Source organism: Oncorhynchus tshawytscha, unplaced genomic scaffold (assembly GCF_018296145.1).
Source record: "Oncorhynchus tshawytscha isolate Ot180627B unplaced genomic scaffold, Otsh_v2.0 Un_scaffold_3036_pilon_pilon, whole genome shotgun sequence".
NCBI lineage: Eukaryota > Metazoa > Chordata > Actinopteri > Salmoniformes > Salmonidae > Oncorhynchus > Oncorhynchus tshawytscha.
This window is the reverse complement of record NW_024609778.1, coordinates 32,186-43,183: the sequence shown is the minus strand read 5'-3', so window position 1 is coordinate 43,183 and position 10,998 is coordinate 32,186. Positions and strand designations below refer to the sequence as shown.

Sequence of the window (10,998 nt, the reverse complement as noted above, 5' to 3'; positions counted from 1 at the left end):
TTGATATGTAAATGAACTAATCCATTCAACAGCATAAGCATATTTCCAGTTTGAGACATATTTAAATGAACTAATCATTCAACAGTTATTTCCAGTTTGAGACCGATGTGATATGTAAATGAACTAATCCATTGAACAGCATAAGCATATTTCCAGTTTGAGACCGATTTGATATGTAAATGAACTAATCCATTCAACAGCATAAGCATATTTCCAGTTTGAGACCGATTTGATATGTAAATGAACTAATCCATTCAACAGCATAAGCATATTTCCAGTTTGAGACCGATTTGATATGTAAATGAACTAATCCATTGAACAGCATAAGCATATTTCCAGTTTGAGACCGATGTGATATGTAAATGAACTAATCCATTGAACAGCATAAGCATATTTCCAGTTTGAGACCGATTTGATATGTAAATGAACTAATCCATTGAACAGCATAAGCATATTTCCAGTTTGAGACCGATGTGATATGTAAATGAACTAATCCATTGAACAGCATAAGCATATTTCCCGAAATGAGACCGATGTGGGGGTTTTCTGAATGACGGTATTGGGGAAGATCTCTGATTTGTGGCTTAACACCCAATACATCTGTATAGTAATAACCATACAATGTAACACCAAGACTTTTACATAAATGATTGTCGTTTCTTTTCAAATTCTGTGTTAACACCAAATGCTTTTACTTTTCAATAACAGGCTACGAAGATGGCCAACCGTTAATGGCATGTGCACACTATTTGACTTACCTTTTCTAAAGCAAACACGTCTGTCGTAAATAAACAAGTTTAGAAGTGCAATACGTTGTATCTTACCCTACATCTGACGGTAAGAGATGAATGTGTCAACTTTTAAATTGACCTAACGGTCCCTATCAAATGGACTAAAAAATAAATAAACCACTGACGTTAGTCAGATTTGGTCTGGTTTTAGTGGGAGAATAACGTATAAACTAATAGTTTTATTGTGAGAATAAGGAGTAAGCGTGACTATATGGTAATGTATAATGTCATGTACATGCACATACCTAAGTCAATAGTGAATGCGATAGCAATCGTGCAAAAACGGTGAGTAAATATCTCTTTTTGATTGGCAGATGAGTGGCAACCCTGTTTACAAGCACCTGCTGCTCATCAGTTGCTCACCTGTTTTCCCTATAAATGCTGTTTAGGATGGAAAAGGTTTCTATGGTTTCTATGTGAACACTGATGCAGTGACAATAATAATAACAATTAAGTAAGCTTTGAGCGACATGTTTTTGAATGCGGACCCATTACACATTTTTACTTATCTGAATTTACGGGTTTTCACGCACAAACCAAACTTTCAGCTTGAATCATTCCACGTTTTCAAAAGATATTTATTTCTCCAAATTGTCCTTCAGCTTGGATAGACTGAAACGCCTAAAGTAATTAATAAACAGAGTGCAATAAATACTGGTAATAACCAGTATATTGATAAGCACATCCTCGTCTATCATTTGAACATGCTTAAAATAACCTGATAATGTTCTGAAACCTATTAGCTGTTTATCTGTTCCACTGAGGATATGACACATTTTCGAAGCAAAGTTGTTTTGCTAAAAGGTAAAGGCCAACACGGTTTAAAACCTTTTAAAATAAAGGCTGGAATCAATCCGTATCGCGGAAATATCGCAGATAATCTGCGTTGAAATGTAAAGGCAATTTAAGATTGAGCCGATATAACAGCGTTTACAGTTAATGCCGTCTCCGCTCATTCCTGTTACATTTCAATCCAGCTATAACGCGGATCTTCCGCGATTTCGACGATACAGATTGAATCCTGCCCCAAACAACAGGAATACGTAGGCTACAATCACTCCTGCAGTGCAGTAGTCTGTCATTAAACTTCCTGCAAGGATGCAAAAGTGAACCTCATTTGGTGCCATACCAAATACCCCCCACCAAGCCACCCAATTAGACTTGTTTTTCTCTCTCTCTCCACCGCTAACTCTGAATGATCGGCTATGAAAAGCCAACTGACATTTATTCCTGAGGTGCTGACCTGTTGCACCCTCTACAACCACTGTGATTATTATTATCTGACCCTGCTGGTCATCTATGAACGTTTGAACATCTTGGCCATGTACTGACCACCGCACACTGCTCTTGATAATATCACTGATATTTAATAAGCTTATACGTATCAGCCTCACGGTCTTCGTCAGAGCTTTTGTGAATTTTTAAAAATTAGGGTTAGGGTTAAAAAGTCACAAAAGCTCTGACGTAGGCCGTGAGGCTGATACGTAAGCTTATTAAATATCAGTGATACTATCAAGAGCAGTGTGCGGTTTCCTTTTCCCTTCATCTTGTTCAACTGTTGCCATGCACCAGCAAATAAGATTGCTCAGATGTGCGAGTGCCTTCTGAATTTAGTACAGCACTTTGTGACATCGGCTGATGTAAAAAGGTCTTTATAAATACATTTCATTGAATATCTGAAAGGCTGCTGGATCGAATCCCCGAGCTGACAAGGTCCCCCCCCAGTAATAGCAATATTACACGTCAATACAGGGACATTCCTGTGAATACAATGACACAATAAAAAATAAAACACCAGGCGACACCCCCCCCCATTTAACACCATGAAAGGTAAACATAGGAGATTCTGGAGATTTTATACACGACCATTCATGAATTTCAATCCCTAGTTCACTAGGATGGCGGCACGAAAAAAAAAATGCTCTATAGATTCTAATGCAGAGGAACATAAAACACAAGGCATTTTGTCAAAATGGAATCTTTTGGGCAACAAATCATTAACGGGATAAATGGAAGAACATATTTTAAAATGAGTTTCTTTAACTTTTGGGATAGCCGGACAATTAAGGTAAAAGATAGTCGCTTTTGACCAGCATGAGGGTTGGTCACTTCCATAGCAATATATTGAATTATAATCACCAAAAATGACTTCATTAACTGACAATCGTATCCACTTATTGTTGCATTTTTTTATCCAAAAGATTCAAGTCATTATTTGCAGACTTGGAAAACAGAGAACAACCTCAAATAACAAAGTGTTCATAATAAGTCCAAGTAAAGAAAGTGGAATTGCTTTGCAAACCTTCATATATTCTCTCTGAGTAATATTAACCTGAAATTGCCCAATGAACTAATCAAACGGCAAAATCTCCTAATTAGACTACAATCGCGCCATTTAAAAGGTGAAAGGGGCGTGTTTTCACTCAAATGGACAACCAATAATCAAGACCGGACAATAATATAGTCGGCATCATCGGACCTTTAAATAGCCTACCGCTCACAAAATGTCAGTGATCGCATTGGAAGTTAGAGGTAACATCCATTTTCTATTTCTTCAATCTGGACATATTGCAGGACGTCATGACGAACGTTCCGACGCCAACTGGTTTGGAGAGCGCGGTGGCAGAGAGAGCAACTCTTCCCCGTCGCCATTCAAGCGTTTGTCGGAACTTATTTGGACCCGTCGACCATGATGCGCTGAACCGCGAGTTGAAGGCGAAGCTGAAGGAAATATCTGAACGAGACCAGCGTCGATGGAATTTCCACTTCGAGACAGACGCACCGATTCCCGGGATTTATGAATGGGAAGGAATGTCAGCGGAGTCGATGCCTGCCTTCTACCAGGTGTCGGAAGTTGGCGCACGCAGGTAAGGCAAGCCCTAGCCTTTTTCTGACCAATCAGTTTTCAGTGGCGACTTTAGTATGTAAATCTTGGTGGTGCGAACTCCATATTTTCTTATGCATACCAGCAAAGCCACAATACATTAATTGCACTAACCACGACAAGCGTTCCCACAAACTGTTAGGGCCTACATATAGTTGTCCCAGTAGAGTTCTTTCCAGCACAATGGAGCGAATGAAGCCTCTTACAACATTAGATGCCATTTCTCGAACGGGTTGTAGGCTACATGTGCACCACCAAGTCAGAACAGGAGGTGAAAATAGACCAAATTATTAGGTTGAAGCATTATGTGCTACTATTAGCTTGATACACAACATACACTTTATTTATCTACAGTATACATTTCTCCCTGGCATATTACAACATTGATGCAGCACCATACAAGATGTTTTTTGACCCACCTTGTGATCTGATCACGTAAACAGGAAGATTCCGTGGTGGTCCTTTGTGGGCATTTTGTTAGTCTGGCATTCTCTAGCTTTATGGTAAACGCACAACCACTCCATTGAATAGCAGGCTAGTGGTTGCTTGCAGTTAGCCACTGATTCCTTCCAAACGACATTGTTGAATTTTGTTATTTCCAACTTGTGTGATCTCTATAGCCGATGAGCACCAATATGTTAAGTATAATTTATCTTCATATGACAAGGATTAAAATGCATTGGTTTAATTTAATGATGCCCGCTAGCTAAAATGTTGACCTGTTCAGTCCAAAGCTGCTGTACATTTAATTTGACTTTATTTTCTGTGGCAATTGACATTGAGCCTTTTTTTTTTGAAGGCCACTTGTAATAGAATTCTATGGCAGGACCCAAACAGCTGAAATGTGTCTATCCTTACTAAGGATTTAATCTTGACTATGTACTGTCCCCATGAGTGACAGAACACTGAGCCAGTCATGGCACAATGTTCCTATTTGCTGCTTGCTTGCCGCACCACCACAGAAGGCACTGAGAGGCTGAAAGGCATGCATTTTGGAGCTGCCTTACTCAAGAAAACAAACCTTGTTCGTATGGGCTTTAACTCAATATTTTGTTACCTTTGCAAACTGACACTAATTAATGCCAAAATAACATGCAAGCCCCAATTGTTTTCTGCTAGAAATGTAGACCTTAGGTTGTGGATGCTATACTGACCCCCCAGTGGTAACTATTATATCACAAAGTCAGAAATAAACCGCCTAAGGGTGGTCTCATGTTGGCTTTGCTGGAACATGCTTGAAAGGTCTTTTCTTAGCTAAACCCACGTTTTGAAAGAAATGACATATATTAATAAACCACGAGGCCAGGTCTACAGGTAGATCAGAAGCCACATCCTTTTTAATTGGCAGATGAGTGGCAACCCTGATTAGAAGCACCTGCTGCTCACCTGTTCCCTATGCTGGTTTGAATGAAAATGATGACTACCCACACTGAAGGCTAAAGCAGAAACGTCTGTGTACGCCTGACGCAGCGACAATACGAAATTAAGTGGACGTTAAGCAACTACTTTATGAATGCGGGCCATCACATTTTATCACATCTAAAATTACGGGTTTTACGCACCAATTTAACTTTTAGGCGAGTCCGATGTTCCTCTTTAGAAAGGCCACGACTTTTTTCCCCCGCATGATTATGTTTTCAATATATTCTCCAAATTGTCCTACAGTTTGGATAGGCAGAAACGCTTAAAGTAATAACCAGTATGTCATTGGAACAGGCTTCAAATAACGGCATATGTTCTGAAACCTATTAGCTGTACCTGTTCCACTGAGGATCAGGCACATTTTCAAAGTATAGTTTTTGTTTAGAAAGGTAGGGCTACACGGTATAAAGCCTATTAAAATATACACCTGTTTAGGGCTAGATTAAATTTGTATCGCGGAAGATCGGCCTTAAAATTGTAAAGGTAATTTCCGATTGATCCGACATATCCAGGGTTTACCGTGAACGCAGTCTCCGCTCATTGCCTTTTCAACTGTGACGATGCCTAAACATTTGATTTGGATGTGTGGTATGAAAAATGACGACGTAATATATTCTGAAATGGGAGGTTTGAATTTATCAAGCCTAAAAAGCCTTATTGGAATGATGAGTTAATGGATCTAGGGTCAGTAATGCGCAAGGCTGAGTACCTATTGTTAGTGTAACACTGGGAATACAAGAGAACAGTGTATGAATTTAAAAACAGCTTGTTAAGACTGCCTTTTTTATTTTGATGGCGAACTGAACAATAACTGCAGAACATGTTATGTGTAGCCAATTGGTGTGTAAAATATCGACTCGTGATGAACCAAACACACAGAACCAGCTACTAAAGTGTTTTGGTGAAGACATTCTTGAGTTTACTAGCGTTTATAAAAAATGTTTTTATTGATAAACATTACCTTTCTATACGCAACATCTGCCCTGGCCGACTCGGCAAGTAGAGCTCTTGGGAGTTATAGGAAACACTCAAAGATATTGGTTATGCTATCAGACATGCGTGTGTTCTGGACTATTCAGCAGGAGTTTTGGGTGCTAAGAGGTATTTTAAACGAACGTGTTCATAACCGAGCAGTACGTTAGTTTTTAGGTCCACGTTTGCACCTATACTTGGAATAACTGGGGACATGGGCTGGGAACCAGGTGAGATGGATGGCGTCTATGGTGACATCTTGGAATAGACTGTTGGATTTGCCAGAATAGTTAGCAGTTTCAGTGGCATCTATCCATAGGGGGCGCCTGGGCAACTGAAATGTCTGAACATCTGCACGAATCTAATTTAAGGGAGACATGGATATTATTATTAAACAACTGATGCAATATGAAGACGATGGGTGGAAGAGATTAATCATGAGCCTGTTTGAGTTAAGGGTGAATTCGTAAAATATTATGTCTGACCTTTCTAAAAGTAAGATCGCTATGTGCCCCGATCAGGGTTATTGCCTCTGCGTAGTGAAACACTTCGGTATTGTGGTGAAGAGGAAAGACGATTTAACTATTGTGACCTTGAAGAAATGTCGGATAAAATTAGTTTAATTCTCTATTGCCCTTTTCTACCATGAGATAAACGTTCTCTTATTCCAGAAACCACACCAGATATGCGCTATGTGGCTGAGTGAGGAGGAATTTGTGTTTTTTTTTTTGTCCCTTGTATTTCCGTTTGAGGAATATTTAAATTAAGCCTGGATTAAAAGGGCTACCTGTAATTAAATTGTACAAATATTTAGCTTCTGTGTGTATAGGCTTGTCTGTCATGAGTACTTTGTGCCAGACTGCAATCTAGTAACTCGTTTTTTTTTCCGTGTTTACTGCTCCAGGGTTGTTATTATTGTTTGCATAACCTTATTTACTATGTATTGATTTCTTATTTTTCACTGTGCTGCGCAATGCAGAGTGCCGGAATAATTTATTTATTTACCATAGTGAATTATTAATGTTGGTCAATTAATCCCATAAGGGGTGGGTTGACGGTTTGACACAAATACAATTTAATTCCAGTCAACGCCGGTATTCCGCGATTTCAACGATAGATTGAATCCAGCCCTAAACCGCAGAAATACGTAGGCTACAATCCATCCTGCAGTGCAGAAAGGTTAAATAATTAAACCCCCTGCAAGTATGCAAAAGTTAACCTCATTTGGCGCCATTCCCAAACATTTTTAAAGTTTCCTGTACACCAAGTCAGAACCATAGGATAAAGGGGGCGTAAAAACAGACAATGAAAGCTCTTAAAATCTGACAGTTCCATAAAATAGGCTAATATGGGAGGAGGGGAGGGACCAAATTGTTAGGTTAGTCACATGGCCTACTAACGGCTTACTTACCCTGGCATATTACATCATTTATGCAGCATACAATACATTTTTGGACAGGACGATGGCACAGTGGGCAAATTGTCATGTGACTGTCAGTCTGGCTTTCTCTGGATTTATGGTGCTTTCTAGATCACTGGGTACTTGGGGGTCTGAAACGAGGTTGAATCGTCATCACTCTAGACTTGGAACTCGGAGATTTTGAACGCTCATCCGTTTTCCCAGTCTGCACTTCCCCCCCCCCTCAGTTCCCAATTGTCTTGAATGTGGCAGACTGTATCGAACCTTTTCTGGCCCATGGTGTTGCTGTGAATGCTTATCCTTTTTAAGCTTGGAAAAGAGCCTTAAACCCAGACTTGGACCCCACACCCTCCACCAACTAGCTGGCAGTGGAGGTCAACATTTTTAGGGATTGTTTTTGCAACTCCGCCTCTGACTCCTTCCAAACCACTCATTGTTGAAATTGCATTTTCCAACTTGTGTAATGTTTATGGCCGATGCCCTTGAGGCTTCTTGGATTGGAATGTCTAATGTAAGTATGGCAGCACCCGAGGGGGCATGAACTTTCTAGCGCTCCCTGTCGTTTATTTTTCTTAAGACAGGTGAGGCGCTGCCCCACCTGCCCTGAATGACTAGTTGTCACTAACACAAACTCTTTGTTTTAATGACTTGCCGACTACATAATGTTGCTCTTGTGTTATTGACTAGTATGAATTGAAGGCTAACCGTTCTGCACTTCTTCCCTGCAGATTTGTTCCCGAGGAGAAGATCAATGTCTGAGATGACTAGCCCCCCAGCACAATTCTTCTCTCAATTCCCCTTGAAGAAACGAGGGAACCTTTCGATTAACCACGCTGACAAATGCTACCATCTGCCGCTTCTGCAGTTAATATTTTCCATCTCGGGCCAAAAAAAGATGGAGTAACCCTCCCAAATAAGCAACATATGATTATGCCAAAGTAACAATGTATTTAAAAAAGAATAATTCAATTAACTTGTGTTAATTTATTACGTGTCTGATTGTTTGAAATGGCATCTGTGAAAGACAAACAATTTTGTTGACTTTCTGCTCACTTTATTGCATTAGTGAGCCCTCAAATGATACTTAAGCTTAATTTGCTACATAGGTTATCTGCCTTTGCAATAATTTTCCATTGGACAAAAGATGTAACCCACAAATGATGTCTTAGGTTTTTTGCCAAAGTAACAATGTTTTTAAATTATTTTATTTGATTTCAACTAATTTATGTTTTAATTCAATTAAGTTTTCTGCGATTGTTTAAATGGTAGCTGGGGAAACTATTAAAACAATGTAGTTTACATTTGGACTTCTCATTTTATTGTATTAGTGAGCCCTCAAATGGCTAACGAGATGACCAGGGACACCACCTGCCCATGCCCACCTCCAGCCTCACACTAGAGAAACAATAAGAGCAGCAGTCGTTCCATTTGACAGCACTTGAAGAGTGCCTCAACAAATTGTAGCAGCAGTAGACGTATAGATTAGCCCTACACTGAATCATTTATGAGATCTGCCTCATTATGGCTCGTTGGTAGATATACTAATCCCACGAGCTTTAAATTTACTGCTCATTATTCCGCACGGAGATGCAGATGCTATTACCCTCGCTGTCGATATGCAAATCAACTCATCCGTTCTACAGCATGTAAGCATATTTCCGATATGAGACCAATGTGGGGGGTTTTCCGATTGACTAGCCCTTAACAGGGATTTGGGGAAGATTATCTGATTTGTGCCTTAACACCTAAGACGGCCGTATAGTAATGCACCAAACAATATAACAAGTAATCAATACTTTTACACGATTGGCGTTTCTTTTCAAATTCTGTATTAACTCCAAGTGCTTTCGCTTTTCAATATGAAGATGGCCAACCGTTAAGTCAAATAGTGCGCCCCTGCCATTATCTTCTAAGCAAATACGTCAGATGTATAAAATAAACACGTTTAGAAGTGCAATACATTGTATCTTAACCTACGTCTGCCTGTATAGAGTAACGCGTGGACTTTTAAATTGACCTATCAAATAGACTAATGAATACATGTGTGGTTTATGTATCAGATTTGGTCTGGTTCTAGTAGAAGTTTAATAACCTAATAGTTGTATTGAGAGTAATAAGTGAGACTATGGAAATGTATTTAAATAGTGAATGCGATAACAATTGTGCAAAAACCGTGAGTAATATGACCGACTAGATCCAAGAGCGATGCGCGCATATACATTACGCAGTAGGAGGATGGGAGATTTGCAGGACAATTTAAGGTTCGCAAGTCTCAAGGATTGACCATACAGCAGGACATTATTTAAATATAGATATCAAGTAAAGAAATCTCTTTATACACTAAGTCTTTAGATGTTTAATGAGAACAAATCAACTAGTCTAGTACACACTAGTATATTATACGGTTGACTATTCATTTTCACAGCATTTCATATTTCATTTTGGTTCCATATTTCATGGAGTTGTCAATATTAGTCTGTACCTGCAGTAGTGTAGACTGAATTCTGCCCGGACTATTTCCTCCCGTAACAGATGGTCTATATTGTGTCGCCCCAAGGCATCCAACTTTACCATCAATGTTTCATTAAATCTGTCCCAAGGGCTTGTCATTGCCCACCCACTGATAGAATTCCCTTCATGATGTAACTTTGTTCCCTCTCCTTTGTCCAGTGCGTGATACAGTGACAGTTGATCTGCCTGTAGGGGAGACTATATGACACACCACACGTGGACAAGCAGCTTTAATTGGCAATAGTTTGGTCTGCACTTTAACGGATGTTATTATAATGGAATCAAAAGGATGAAAGACATTAATACTGTCTAGGCCCATCTGTGTATTAATGCTGTCTAGGCCCATCTGTGTATTGATGCTGTCTCGGCCCTTCAGTTTAATCACTGAACTGTCTCATAGGACCAATATGGGTGGTGGTACGGAACAATTTCTAACTGGGTGTAACAGTGTCCCCTTGTCCTACTGGTGCCAGTGAAGTCCATGTTCCCCCCTCGTCCTGTTGCCCAGTGTCCCCCTCGTCCAGCTGAGAGTAGCAACAGCAGGCCAACAGAGCACTGCCACAGCACAAAGACACATTATACATCGCACATCACATAGTGTTTACAGTCCAGTCATTAACAGTCCATGACAAACACAAACCACTCCTACCTTTGCTCCCGTGACCACTCCAGTACATCCCCGCATCGTCTCTGCAGCGGTAGCGCCCCCTATAGACACAGCACCCATAGTGCACAACATGACCTTTACCCCACATCCAGGTAAATCTAACCCAGAATCATTCACCAGTCACTCTGCTGCTGATGACAGGTGTGAGGCATCTCCAAGAGCATAGACCTACAGTACCAGTCACTCTGCTGCTGATGACAGGTGTGAGGCATCTCCAAGAGCTTAGACCTACAGTACCAGTCACTCTGCTGCTGATGACAGGTGTGAGGCATCTCCAAGAGCATAGACCTACAGTACCAGTCACTCTGCTGCTGATGACAGGTGTGAGGCA

General features: G+C 40.2%; 1 long non-coding RNA gene across 1 annotated transcript; it reads left to right on the top strand.

Annotated features, from left to right (window-relative positions):
- The first annotated feature begins 3,233 nt into the window (after nucleotides 1-3,233).
- Nucleotides 3,234-8,790, top strand: LOC121845840. The gene is made up of 2 exons (XR_006082805.1): nucleotides 3,234-3,658; nucleotides 8,218-8,790. It is a non-coding gene; the product is annotated as an uncharacterized LOC121845840 (long non-coding RNA).
- The last annotated feature ends 2,208 nt before the right edge of the window (nucleotides 8,791-10,998 follow it).